The 14432-nt window shown below is 46.8% G+C and overlaps 1 protein-coding gene across 17 annotated transcripts in view; it reads right to left on the reverse strand.

Annotated features, from left to right (window-relative positions):
• The window catches only part of syngap1b (synaptic Ras GTPase activating protein 1b), a 98889-nt gene that overhangs the window by 44967 nt on the left and 39490 nt on the right, over nucleotides 1-14432 (reverse strand). Inside the window, exon 1 of one of the 17 annotated variants that reach the window (XM_078094589.1) lies at nucleotides 1544-3599. The exons of 15 other annotated variants lie outside the window; for them this stretch is intronic. The gene's annotated coding sequence lies outside the window, so the exon portion shown is untranslated. Of the gene's footprint in view, nucleotides 1-1543; nucleotides 3600-14432 lie in introns of those variants that run through there. One more of the 17 variants, XM_078094591.1, reaches the window with a different exon arrangement.

Below are 14432 nucleotides of genomic sequence, written 5' to 3' on the forward strand. Positions count from 1 at the left end.
CAAGTGTTAAATGTTAAGTGCTCATGCTGCTGCACCGCCTGTAAATCCTGATGTAATCGTTGTTTAGAACTACTGGAAGCGAGTCCCTCACTGGACACCACTTTGTCTTTGTCTCTCCGGACTGAAAGAAACCTTCAGGTGAGACCGCGCAGAAGCTGACGGAACAGAGGACAGCGAATGCATCGTCAATGCGCCGGCTCGCTGTACTGTGAGGAACCTTCTATCCGTACCGCCTCTCTGTCAGGGCTCCTCCTCGACGTCCGATACCGATGTAACCGGGGAAACCTTTTAGCGTGCTGAAAAACTAAGCAAACCTTCCCTGGGAGTTTATTTTAAAAAGAGACTGTTACACAGGAATAACTGACAGGCCATCCGTGAAAACGATGTGTTGACTAGGAACTAACTATGTGGATACGTCTTCCTCCTCAACCCTCAAACCATCCTGTCAGCTTCTCCATACAAACGTAGAAACCACCATGCAAACCCTCGCTGGGAGAACCACGTAAGACTGGTTTAAAATAGAAAGAAAGACAGTTACATAAATAAATCATCGGCAGTGTGAACGTTACACAACAGCCCGAGAGTACAGAACATACAATAATACTCAAGTGTACAGTGGAACGATGGGGCTCTTAAATACATCTTACTGTAAATGCAAACGCACAAAGTGACACAGCGGGGAATGAAGCAGCAGCCAACTTTTGACAGCTGATCACAAGTTTCTCCACTCGACATGAACACTTGGAGCCAAGTTGGCAGACGATCAAAATCCTGGACAATCCTTTTTTGTTCTCAAAACACGACAAGGCTTTTTGAATTGCCAATAAGGCGATGCCTTTTCTTTTTCTTGCTTTGCTGAGTATTTGTGTGGCACTAAAGCTTGACATTTGGTTTTAATCAAGTTACGGGACTACGTTCTTTACATTACAAGCGCTTTTACCCATATTGGAAGACAAAGACATGAAGGTATCAAGACATCAGACCCCGAGAACCTCACCAGCCCAGCGATGCTCAAAGCGCCACCTAACAGGTGTTGGATTTACCAAGTTCAGGGTCTTTTCTAGGGTCATTTTGGGTTAGAGTTGTTTTAAACCCTTACAAAAATCAACTGAGCCGTCCAGCGTTAGAGGAGCTGCACGAACAGAGCTTTACGCAGACTTTCGCTGCACGGATGTCACATGAGAGGAAGCAGCAGACGGTCCGCGTTGGATCGCTTGTGCGCTCGAGCTTGATGACGAAGCCACAGGAAGACGCAAGAGAAAAGTGACGTCACCGTGCTAGTGGCGGGTGCAAATGAGGTGAAGAGAAGCAGCTTGTTGAAAGCTTATATGTGTACTTGGGCACCATTTTATGTGGTATTTGAAAGATTGTGCAGAAAGCGCATCTCCAGAACAACACAGTTTGATATGTGAAAAATGATTAAGTCACGTTGTGAAATCGCAAAATTCTCAACAGCAGCTGTCCACATACAATAACACATACGCATCATAGGGAATTTAAGGGGCGGAAAAAAAGGTCAAATAAGAAGACAGGTTCGTCCTACCTAGATCAGGTGGGAGGGGTGGTGGTGTGGGGGGTCCTTTTGTGCTTTGTGTCCACACTTCTAGACAAAGTCGGTGGGTTTCCAGTCTGTGTGACCCCCACAGTCCCCTGAGGCCAGCTACGACCGGCGATGCATTCACTGACTTCCACGCTGTATTCCACTGGGTGTCGGTGTGTCTGTTTGAATCTGCGGCGGCTCCGCAGTTTGTGTTACATTCCAGCGAGCATCGACACCCCTTCTGAATCGATACTACAAAAGCACACAGTGATACTGACGTCTGCGGATAACGCACACGTGCGGTTCTCTCGACTGTCTCTTCGGGCAGGTGACCGTCCTCTGGAGGGGTTTATAAGGCCGTCGGAAAAAAAAGCCAAGAAGAAGAAAAATGGAATCGAGGGCAATCCTACTAAGTCAAAAAGAAATGGAGTCCACACAAAAGCCCGACACTGCAAAACACTTGCTTGTTAGTATATTAATAAATGATAAACCGCCACTCTGCCACTGCCAAGGCACCTGGAAACAGGGCTCCTTCGAGGGATTTATTGAATTCTTAAGGTACGATAGAAAAAGTACTATAGAGGTCTAAATCTAAAGTACAATACCATATAAATATCACAGAAATGATAAAGTATATATATGTATATATGCATATATTACCTACATGTATCATACATTAAACAAATGTTATCACCAAGTAATATTTAAGAAATACAAAATACCATCAAGTGCAATATGGTGACCATAAACTCACTACTGAGCACCACAGGAACACTAAAAGTTCCTCTATAACCGTAATAGGAGTATTATTTATCTCAACTACAAACGTTAGCACTAAAAGTCTGCATTGCACAAAGTTAAAGATGTGTAGGTGCCCTATAGGGGGGGTGTTCTTCATAAAAGGTACAGCCCAGGTAAATTTGCAACGGCGTGCCTTTACTCCTTTACTCCGACTCCAAAGTGCTGGATTTTTCCTTTGCGGTGACCCAAAAGTGCCACTGTGATCAGAGTACAGGATGACAGTTATTAAGTAGGCCACTGTACGTTAACTTGCATCCTTGGACTAATTCGAGAGAGAGAGAAAAACAAACACTCCCAAAAGCCAGCTGGGTGTTATAATTTCACACTGAGGCACCGTTCATCCTCTCCCCGCCTCCCCCCGGCAGCGGCAGCAGCAGCCTCCTCCTTCGGCACCGGCAGCAGCGGCTGTTCCGCGGCGGGCAGTCCGGCTGAGAGCCCCTCCTCTCCGGCGTCTCCTTGTCCTCGCTCCCCGGTGCCCTCCGCCCCGACCCTGCACTCGCGATTCCGGTGACCGACAGGAGATCCGCTGAGGCCAATTTCTCTCATCTTTTAGATGGGAATGTTCCTGCGATGCTTTCCTTAGTGGGTGTCCGTCTCGTGCATGTCGTGGATGGACCTGCGGAGGACGGACGGACGGACGGACGGACGGGTGCGCTGGAAGGCGGAGGGTTCCTGCTCCGCGGGTTCAGGAGAAGAAAAAAAAAAACTCTTTACTTGCAAACGAGAGCTATGCGTGCACGCAGAGGGGACAAGAGGTGCGCATCTGGATGTCCATTTCGCCCGTGCGCGTGCACGTGCGCGTCTATGTCCACGTGTGCGTGAAGGTAGCAGCGCGGTGCGCAATGAGAGTGCGCCGCTTCGCGCCCCGCTCTCCACTGCGCCTCTCTGTCCCGGTCGGAGACGTTGTGGACCGGCACCGACGTGAGTGCGGTGATGGCGCGGTGGAGTCGTTGGGGTGGTCGAGCGAACGCCACGGAAGAAAGTAATAATTTAAAAGAATAAAAAAACGCGATGGCTTTAACGTTTGCCAGAAGCTGACGGGCAGCACACGAAACTAAAAACTAAACCCGTCGCCCCTCTTCCCTCCGAAACGGCAGATCGTCCTCAAGCAATCCGCATGGCGCGCGTCGGATGCGGCGGTGACTCGAGTCCGCGCCGCCTGGACGCAGATAATCCCGCGCAGGTGGACAGCAGCGCAGTTTGGAGAGGGAGCCGCAGCGCACTGATACCCTGCACTTCTCTCTCTCTCTCTCTCCCCCCCTCTCTCCCTCTCTGCGTGTGTAGGAAAGAGAGAGAGAGAGAGCGAGATGTTTGGAAACGGATTCCTGCTGGGACCTGGAGTGATTTTTAAGCCCCGCAAGAAGCCCTCATCACTCTCTCCTCTTTCTAATTCCTCCTCTCTTCCTTTTTGCCTCCCTCACACCTCTCCGTTTTCCCTTCCTTTCGTGTCTCGTACACACACACACACACACACACACACACACACACACACTACACAGTGTGAAGTTCAGCATGTGGTGGGGGTGGGAGGGGGGGGGGGGCTGTGTGTGTGGGAAGCATGCGAGCTTGTCATTACTCACACAATATACGTCCACAAAGCCCAGAGCGTACCACCTGCCCATGCGTACTGTTAAACATCCTCACACACACACACACACACCACACAGTGCACACACACACACACATCATGACCAATCATTCGAATGCTAGTTCCCACACCATTGCTTTGCATGATCCCTGCTTATTTCCCATGAGCTCATGCTGCTGAGGAATCCATAGGATAACGAGCCACATCCGATTATGTAAATCACTTGTGCGCCTCGGTGTGGGCCGCAACCGGACTTTGTATGAAGGACGTGAGTGACATCAAGGGCCACTGAGACACCACCGATGATTGAGCTTTCGGGCAATGATACAAAAAAAAAAAAAAAATCAGCACTTTCAGAGGGGCAAAGGGTATCTTAGATCAGTTTCCATGACAACTGAGGGTTTGAAGCAACTTTGTTGCATGTCACTGTGCTGTTGCTTTACTCGCCGCAATAGATTCCCTTAACGGCTGGTAATGTAGGAGTGAAATTGCAAACCACACGACCTTCATGAATCTTCACTCATGCTCACCCTAAGACATCCCACCATCACCGCGGCACTCGCATCCGCCGCTGAAGGCAGTTGACTGTTATTTTGCCGCTTCCGGACGAATGTGGACACACTGACTCTACGGCCGCCGCCAGATAAGCGCTCGTGCCATTTTCAAATCGTCCCCAATCAGCAGAGCCCGCGGGGACACGGGTCCAGGGATTCCAACAAACATTTCAGCTACTTTACCCCCAACCGTTTGCTTTCTCTCCTCCTCTGCCGTTGTCTTTTTCCTCCACTTCCCTTTCTCTGTAGCTCTCACTCCCTCTCCAACACAGTCTGTCTGTGCGCTCTATAATTATTTCCATGGTTACCATTGAGGATGTGAGGCTAAGCCTGATGTACTATGGTAGTAATCTTTTCCTCTCCTCCGCCTGTTCCCCCTGTCCTCTCATGTGTCGCTTCTTCTTCTTCTTCTTCTTGGTCTTATGCCGCGTTGCTACATGAGTCTCTGCATGCCTCCTCTCACGCTCTCCTTTCTGCCACTTTTCAGTTGCTACATGTGCAATCTGCAAACATTTTAATTTGGAAGCTCATGCAGCTTCGGCGCGTGCACAATTTGGTAGCCATGTAATCCATACGAGAGCAAGTCAACCTGTCCCATAAGCATCAATGGTGTCGCAGCTTTAGTTCTCGGTGTGCATGGTAAAACAAGAGGCTTGTAGACATGACTAACAACCACCCTGCGGAAGTGCTCTTGAGCAAACACGGAGCAGAATCATCATTGGAATAATAATGCCCTTACTTTCTTTTTTCTTGGATAAGCACAATGTGAGGTGACAGGCAGCTGGAGGACTACCGGGGCTCAGATGGGCATGAATCACCAGTATAAATGCTGAGCAAATGTGCTTGAAAAACAGATACTTCTTTGATTTGTGAAGGCACAAACCCGTACGCACAAAAAGTTTCATGGGGAAATGTGCTTATTTGCTTTCTAGCGAGAGTGAGATGAGAAAATTGTAATGTCACTTGATGTCGTTACGGTAAATACAAAGCTTTAGCTAGCGGCAGTTATCTTAGCTCTGCATAAAGAGTGGAAACTAATCGCCTGTCTCAGTCCAAATTTAAGAAAATCCACCTGCAAGCACCTCGAAAGCTCACTCATTAGCGCATCATATCCTGTTTGTTTAATCCGGACAAAAAGTAAAACTACGTCTTGACTGAGAGCACAACCATACTTGGGCATCTGCTGGTTGCCTGGCAACCTCATAGTCTCAAGACTACATAAAGTTGCAGCCGCCCCCAGACGGAAATAGTCCCCCTACATTTAGAACCATAAAACCACTACCAGTAGTTTTAGTATATTATTAAATATAGATCCCCCCCATGTAGAATCAGAGCTGCAGGATGCCTGCTTCTTTCCAATGAAAATTTCACACCATTTAGACCAGTGGAAATCCAGCTTTTAGCAGGACGACTTATTCTTCATTTAAATTGAAGTACCAGAGACCGATGTGTTAGAAGAGGTTCCTTTTTGGGGCGATTTTCTGTGTTCGACTCGCTCTTTTTGTCATGTCATGAATGTAATACGCATATTAATCACTGCCATGGCAATTTAATTGTATGTTCTTTCCTCATAGTAGATTAGCTGATGCTCAGGCAACAAAGAAATTGTGTAAATTCAGCACAAATGCATGTGGGGATTATTTTCCATTTGGCTATTAATTCAGATGCACTGAATTAATATGCTACTTGTTCAGCGTAAAATACCTCTGAGAGTGTGGAGTATTTTTATAGATACTTTTATGCTACTTTTTATATATTGTATTTTAGACATTTTGTTACAGCAGCAGTGCATTTCCGGTTGCGCTTTTATTTTGAACGAACAGAGTATGTAGAAGCGGGACGATGTTAAAAGGACGGGAAAAGTTATTAAAACGCGGAAGAAAGTATGAAAGTTACGGTTTACTAGTTATAAGTTAAGCACCTGGTTGTTATGGGCACAAGGTTAGTACCGGTTCAAGTTCATTCTTTGTAAAATATTGTTCTAGGTTGTTACTTCTTTTTGTTTTATGTTAATGAAAGATGCTAAACGGTGTTCAATAGCGTTTTACTTTATTTAATTTTCCTCTTAGCTCTTAAATTGTGTTTTTTAAAGATTGATGGACCATCAGTTCAGGACTCCATACCATTATTAGGCAGGGATGCTACATTCTATGCCATTGATTTGAAAAAATAAATAATTCCCCTATGTTTCCTACTGTGACGCAACAGAATAATTCATCCGAAAGAAAATTTAAACAGAAATTGTTTAAATTTATATTCTCACTAGCGTCACAATCCCTCTCCTTCCCAGTACGCTTAGGACTATTCTCTCTTCTACCAGAGATGGATCTCAAACTGCCGTCACTGCCAGGACCCCCCCCCCCCCCCCCCCCCCCAACCCTCCCCCAGTCCAAACTTGACCAGGTTCCATCAGCTTTGCCTGGACTGGAACCACTGGAACCACTCCAGCTTGTGTCATGCAGCCTCCATGTTTCAGATGACTGGATAACGGGATGTTGAGGCTGACAGAGTAGGGAGGTACCAGAAGAGTTGTAACAGGAAACACAGTGTGACAGCCAGACCCCTGAAGAGCCGGAGGACAGAATGGAAAGATGGGAGGGGGGCCGGGTGTTGCATGGCAGGAAGCGCCACTGAGAAAGACTTGTATTTTGTGACGGGATGATGGATGGCTGCACAAGGAGGACGCGGCTAGACATGTGCACGCTGGTACCTGGCTGGGTCTGTGGCAGAATGACGACGAGGATGCCAGCGTGGGACGGGGCCGGCATGTAAAGACGGGTATTTCAAAAAATAAAATCACATCACAGTTTACGGCCAATAAATGCATGTCAGCTAGGGTTTTCACTGCTTCATCTGTGGTGGACGTCCAAAATCCACCCCACTAAGGTCAACGTTGCTTCTTGTCACAGGTCGGTTCATCACTGGGGTCCAAACCAGGCTGCAGCCTCCGGTTCTGAAAAGGGAATCCAGTTGGGAAGGGCCTTAAACCTGCATTCTGTCCATAGGGGGGCGTTGTAAAAAGAAGTGTAATTGTATAGAGGTCTTTGAGTAAATGACTATTTCTCACTTGATTTATTCCCTCAATAAACATTGTATGAGTTTATGGTCTCAATCACCTCAAGTCTATTTAGTAAATGATGGTCCCAATTTGAGTAAAACAGGAGATAAAGCAAGGTATGCTTTAGGGCATAGCTACATCTTGATACTACGCCCACTTCTCACATACCTGATATAGACTGAATTACTTAACCAATTGGATATGTAGCTGTGAAACTTCACCCAGACATTCATGGTTCTCAGAGGATGAAGCCTACAGGCTTTGGTGATGACCAGCATGTTGACATTCTTGGAAACCGTTTATGAAAAATTTCTTCCAACACTTCAAATACGTCCGTTTCCTGGTTTTGGCCATCCTCGGGATCACAACAAGTCACTGTTTTTCATTATTAAACCCTGATTTTCATATTTTTCCTCCGCCTTTCCGCTGATTCAAAATGCACCACTTCCAAATCGCAGCCTACATTTTTTAACCTTTAAAATACTGCCACCTGCCAATGGTGCATCGGCCACCCACACAATCACATCTCTGCAGCCCTCGTTTTCTGCTATCCAGTTATTGCAAACTCCTTTGTGCAACACGAAAGCCTGTGCCAGTAAATGTGGACAGATTTGAAGAGGTGACCATCATACCCAACTGAGCCAAGTACGTCCTCAGGTGCGTCATTGTGGGAATCAATCTTCCCGAGTTGTAAAAGAGGGAACAATGTCTTTAAGGAAGGGATGTAACTGTGCACTCGAGTTCGGCTACGATGCATAGTGCAGTTTAGATGTTAAGAGCTGCTTTCAATATAAACCGTGACCTCCTCAATGCACCACTGTCGTACTGTAATCACATTCAAATGTGCTGTTGAATATGAAGTCCACGGGTTCATGGAGGATACAAAGATGTATTTTCAAGAAAAACATTGTCCTGAGGGCAACTAACCTCTTACCTAACAGTAATTACAGTCCTGTTGTTCTGCAGGCAAACCAAAAACTAGACAAGCACCTCACCTGGAATCCATCTCAAAGTGCAAGGACACCGCGATCCTTGCAAAGAGAACTTTCAGACAATATCCGTCACGAGGTGTGGAGCACAGACAAGACATTCTTTTATTTCCTACGGACAGACACGCAGTAGCTGAGCAATTAAACATATGTTGAACCTGCACGACAACTCGAGCATATTGCCGGCTTTGTCACATCCACCTACACACGCGAACGTATCTGCAGGAGAACAACTTGCAGCGGGAACAACGCGCCGCACAAGCTCAGACTTTCACCGGAGCCACAACTCGGCCAGGTACAAAAAAAACTAAAACTAAACGCATAAACGGGCGATGCGTGAGGAAATATGTATTTCAAATGAGCACTGCACTCGGGTTCCCCTGTTGAGGAGTGAGGCCGACTCTCACAGAGCTCCATGCTCCTCCGGGGCGGAGAGGACCGCGTGCATCAGCAAACAGAACCGCACGGAGCCTTGAGGTGGCAGCGAGACACGGAGCCGGTGTGTTGGCCTGACAACACCAGCCTCTTCTCTCCCCCTCCTATAATCTCTCTCAACCTTCTCTGTTAATTCCCCCTTTTCGTCTTCCAACCGGATCCACCTCCTCCCCCCTCTCGTCTCTTTCTTCCCGAGCCGGCATTGCACACGGCTGTGTGCAGATATTCAATTACAAGACGGGTGAGTGCAAACCGGGGAGAGAAAAAAAGAAAAAGAAGCCCTGATGGCACCACACACACACACACACACACACACACTTGCGAGCAGATCCCCAGGGACGGGAGTGAGAGGGAGATGTCACACACCAGTAGGTGCAGAGGGACGCGGAGAAGTCGACATGTTTGTCAGTGAGATACGATCGGATTAATGCGAGAGGTGTGCACAGCTGCTGGTTGTGTTGAGCTCGTTCATTTGAACACGGAGAGCGACACTTACAAAAGGCCTGTTTTATTTTTGTTCTCCGGGATGAATCAATGAAAGAATAAATGACATTGACACATACAGTTGGGGGAAACAGCCTTTGAGGTACTTATAATCAGGGGATGAATTCAAAGAACACTTGCATTCATTGAAAATCTGGATGCAAGCATGCAATGGTATTTATCTCATTAATTCACTGCAGGAAGCATCACTTCCCCCCCTGAACATTTGAGGAAAATAAGAAGGCGCAGATCCTTCTTCTGTGGTGCCGGCTCCTCTAAACAAGCGTGCATAGAGAATCTGTGTATCAAAGCCCAAAGACACCTGTCTCAGCATCAAGCAGTCGGAAGCTTCTCTCTGCGATCAGATATTTGACTTATTTCCGCGGCGTTGGTCCACAGTCGGTCCGCTCATTAGGCAAAAGTCAGGTGTCACAGGGCAGTTGCCTTCTTTTTGATCCGAGAGACTTGGGCAAAAAAAACTTCACAGGGATCGGCGAGTTCACAAAAGCCAAAGGTGACTCGTTTAAAGGTGTTTTGTGTGTTCAGAAAGGTGAAAGGTGCAATACGCTATTTATTCCTGAGGATTCATCTGCAGGAGTGTGGTATGGTAACAGAATAGAAGAATGAAAGTGCGTACATAAAAGCAAAATAAGGTTCTCTTCTTTCTTACACATATTTCTATTACTCATGTTTTCGGATCAAATGTTGGTTATGACAGAAAGCATAAAGAGTTTGAAAAAGACAACTGTAAAAATAAAAGCCCATGTGTGTTGTCGTCGATGACTAATCGTCAGGGGGAAAAGGCTTTCCGGAGGAGATTAACTGTTGTTCTCCCTTCGACATCTGTTTGAATAACGTTTTTTCATCCTCAAACTATTTTTAAGGAGCGTCAATAAAGTATTTCATTTTAAAGTATCAATTGAACTTTTTGCCAAGTTTTAAACATTAACTATTTTGACTTTTCATTGGGTGGTCTTTTGTCAACTCATTAAACAAATTTTCTCATTTTTTGGAGAGTCAAAACTCTCCACAGATCCATCTCTGTGTAATTCCTTTATAATTTAACAATGTCACTGGGAGCAGCCTGCTGGGTCAAACTAACCCTCTAAACTAACTCTTTAAACTGAGTAAACATCAGTTGTAATATAATCTTTTAATAATAGAATGTAATGCGTGGCAGTTTGACAGAGCAGTTGCTAATTAAATGAAAAACCTCAAGATAATTGACTTTAATTAACTGTTTTCTATTGTCTTTCTATTGTCTTTTTTTAAGACTGCAGGGGATGTTGAACCAGTTTAAAGTGTGTAAACAGACAGCAGATCAGCAGATACAGGGCGCGGTGCATGTGTGAGTGCTTTTACTTTGAATTCACGTAACCTCCCCTGTCATTGAACAACAGCGTACTAAATTTAAAAACACTCCCTCATCAGAGTCCCCCGGGGAAGCTTTGAGCCAGGCAATTATTTCATCTATCACTTTGTTACATTGTAATTAAAACAGCAAAGTTTGACAGACTGACAACATTCAATACCGATCCTACATTAATAACTGAAATTAGAGCTGGCTTTCAATATGAGGAATACACATCTTTCTTTTTACATTTTCTTTTACACATTACACATTATATATATATATATGACATTGTGGAATTCCCATTGATGTACAAATGGCCAGGAGAGATGGCCTCTCTCTCTCTCATGTCCACGATGGTCTCCACGGCGGCACCATCTCGTGGTCTTTCTGTCCCGAGGCACCGACGTCCCCCCTCCCAAACCCTCTCAGCGTACAGCTGCCGTCGTCGTGCCGATCACCTCACCCTGGACAATTTCTCTACCGCTTCCTGGGTTCTATTTTTACTTTTTTTTTTGTAAAAGCCGGATGAATTGCCAACTCGCCCGCGGCTCCGTCAAGGTTACTGCACCTTGGTTCTTTTGTGCATCTCTACATCTACTTTATTGTACCGACACAGCGCCAACATTGCTGCTTTTCTTCGAGCTATTCGTGGTTCACACCTGGGCTGCTGATGCATCACTGGGAGCTGGCAGGAAGCTAAAGGTTAGAAAAGAGCTTTATACAGAGGATTACCTTTGTATGGAGGCCAGGCACATGTACAATAAAGCTCCATTTTTTAAACCATCTCCTGACGAGTCTACAGTGCCCGTGTTTTATGCAGAGCGACACTTACTGCAGACTCATCTTGATGGCTCAACTGACCACAACACAGGGGAGGCACCTCAAATTAAAGGAATGACTTAAAGCTGTTGTCAGGTGCTTTTAAATGGTTATCAAACGGTCTCCATTTAATACCGACGCCTCCATGTGGCTATCATCAGCGGGAGGATTTCCTATAGCTCTGTGATTATCGTTAATATTTGTCATCCCGTCGGATTCGGGCCAGATCGTCAGACCGTAGAGCAGAAAAAGAGAGGTTTTGTTGAGGGAAACCCTACGGCGGTTGTTTCACAGGGGCCACCAACATCCACACAGACTGTAAGGTCCTCGTAGTTGCTTTGATGAATTCTGGTACTGGGTGTGCATATCAGCAGAGGTCGGAGGTGTGTGAGAGGGAGATGTGGGTGCGGTGTGTGGAAAAGGTGCTTAACAGCAAAGCAAAGAGCTAATGCAACGTAGCAAAGCTGCAGGCGCTGCAGGAGCGGAGCGGACTGCCAGCTTCACCCGGTCGTTAAAAGCCTTCATCAAATGAGTTGGATTACGTTTCTGACCAGGAACAGTAGTCCTAAGAGTAGTAGGAGTTATTCTGATTACAAATGTAGATGTTCTGCGGGAAGGAAGGACGTCTGGTGGACTGGAGGAGGACTGGAGCGATACACCGGCTTCAGCGGAGTGGCGCTGCGATATTGCACCAACACATTTCCGAGCTTTTCACATGCTTGAAATGAGATTCACTTAGATCTCTCGCTCACCACAAGCTAACACTCACTCTAGGTTCTGAATGGGTGGAATAGCAAGAAAAGCGTGTGTGAAAAGTAGGCCAGTGAATGAGACACGGTCCCACCTGCAGCTGCCTGAGCATCACACTTCCGCCCAAAACTCGGCCTAAAGAGCTGCAAAGTGCCCGATATCAGAGGCCTGGAATGTGCCAGGTGTGAATGTGCGTTAGCGGCTCGTCACGCGCACTCTAGCTAAAAACCAACGAGGAAGAACACCGCAGTGCGACGGGATGATAAAGCAAATTCCAAATTATCACACCTCATTTTCAGACTTTTGGCCACACTCTCAATCGTTTTTGATGAAATTGTAACCAAAGTAAACCTGGTGTTCATTAATACAATTACTTTTTTCTCATTCCCTTTGGCAACTGCAATACTACCCTGTGGGTTACAAACACACCTGGTGGGGAATCTACGGTGGCCCTGAAGTGCAAAACACAACGACAAATAGGAAAACACAACGACATTATCTTCTTACGGAAAGGGTCGGGCCTTATAGCAGGAAGCAGAGGACGGACCCTTCTGATTGGACAGACGGACTGCCTGTCTTTTGACCCTCTTAATCCGAAGCCTTTCGCCGGCAACGGAAAGTGACATGGAGGATGCAAATTACCGTGACTCCTTAACTATTTGCACAATCGGATTCTGAAAGCTGAGAAATGCCGCTTTCTAGATATTATGTCAATCAATGAATCAGAGGCGGGACCGAGAGCCTGTGATGAGGGGGGGAAGCGACGCAGCAGGAGAACCGCAGCAGAAAGTCACGGAGAGATGGCGATGTTACGAGTGTCTTAAACGTGTCCTACTAGTGTTTCACCATTGTTTTACCGCTGTTTTGTTGTTCTATTATATTTAAGTGTTGTAGTGTTGGGGCCGTACGCTACGGCCTGGGGACCGGAGTCCGATTCCTTGGCGTGAGGAATTGGATGTGTGGCGGGAGTGCGTGACTGTCTCGCTCAATGCGTGACACTTGAGAGCCCTGCGTCATTTCCTGTTAAAAGACAGACAGTCCGTCCGTCCGTCCAATCAGAAGGGTCCGTCCTCTGCTTCCTGCTATAAGGCCCGACCCTTTCCGTAAGGAGTTCATTTCGTTGTGTTTTGCACTTCGGGGCCACCATAGGAATCCTCCGTGTGGATCATCCCTATTGATTAATTGATGAGCTTGCATACCAGGGATCTACCGGGAAGATCCATCAGCAAAGTCCTGCAAAGAAAACGGTCAGCATTTCTCAGCGCCATCAAGACACATCCCCGGAAAAAAGACTAATGAATGCAGATACCATATACGCTACTATATAGATGCGTGGATACTTTACACCAGTGGCATGTTGCAGCCTAAACAAATGAACCCTTTAGGGAAGACAAGTTGACTGGTCTGAAAGCTGCCGCTTCAAACGGCTCGGTGAGACGTGGCGTGCGGCGGCTGACCCTTTCACAGAGGCTTTAAATCCTCTCAGCGCTGCATGGCAGCAGTCCCCGTGGACTAGAGAGCTGGCACCACGAGTGTGCGCCTGTGTGTGCGAGTGTAAGCTGACTGCCGCACCTGAAGGCGACTAAGAACCTCGGCGTTGGAGAGCTAAAAAACCTCCGCGTGCGCCTCGCCGCCGGTGGTGTCACTCAAACCGCGGCCGGGCTCGCTGGCTTTCTCTCGCTACTTTTCTCTTTCTGCGCGTAGTTAAGGTACGATGTGACTGACCGTTATACCTCACACCAGCCCACAGGGTGTATCACTCAGAAAGACATTTCATTTTACATAATCATACATTTACATATCGTTTTGCATAAAAATATAAAATGCCAGCTGTGAGCAAACACACTGAAGAAAGAGGTGAAGGAGATCTGATTGTCAGTCAGGTGCCTGGAAGGTTCGGCGTGAGGGAAACAATGATCGTTTGGCTGCGTCTGCCTGACTGAACGGGCACCCACCTGAACACCGGAGGAGGACGGGTCGACTAGACGCTCCGGTCCCAACTCGGAAGGTTCCTCGGGTATTTGAGCTAAAGCTGCGAGAGTGATGTTCAACAGCATCCGG

The sequence above is a fragment of the Gasterosteus aculeatus genome, chromosome 20 (genome assembly GCF_964276395.1).
Source record: "Gasterosteus aculeatus chromosome 20, fGasAcu3.hap1.1, whole genome shotgun sequence".
Taxonomy (NCBI): domain Eukaryota; kingdom Metazoa; phylum Chordata; class Actinopteri; order Perciformes; family Gasterosteidae; genus Gasterosteus; species Gasterosteus aculeatus.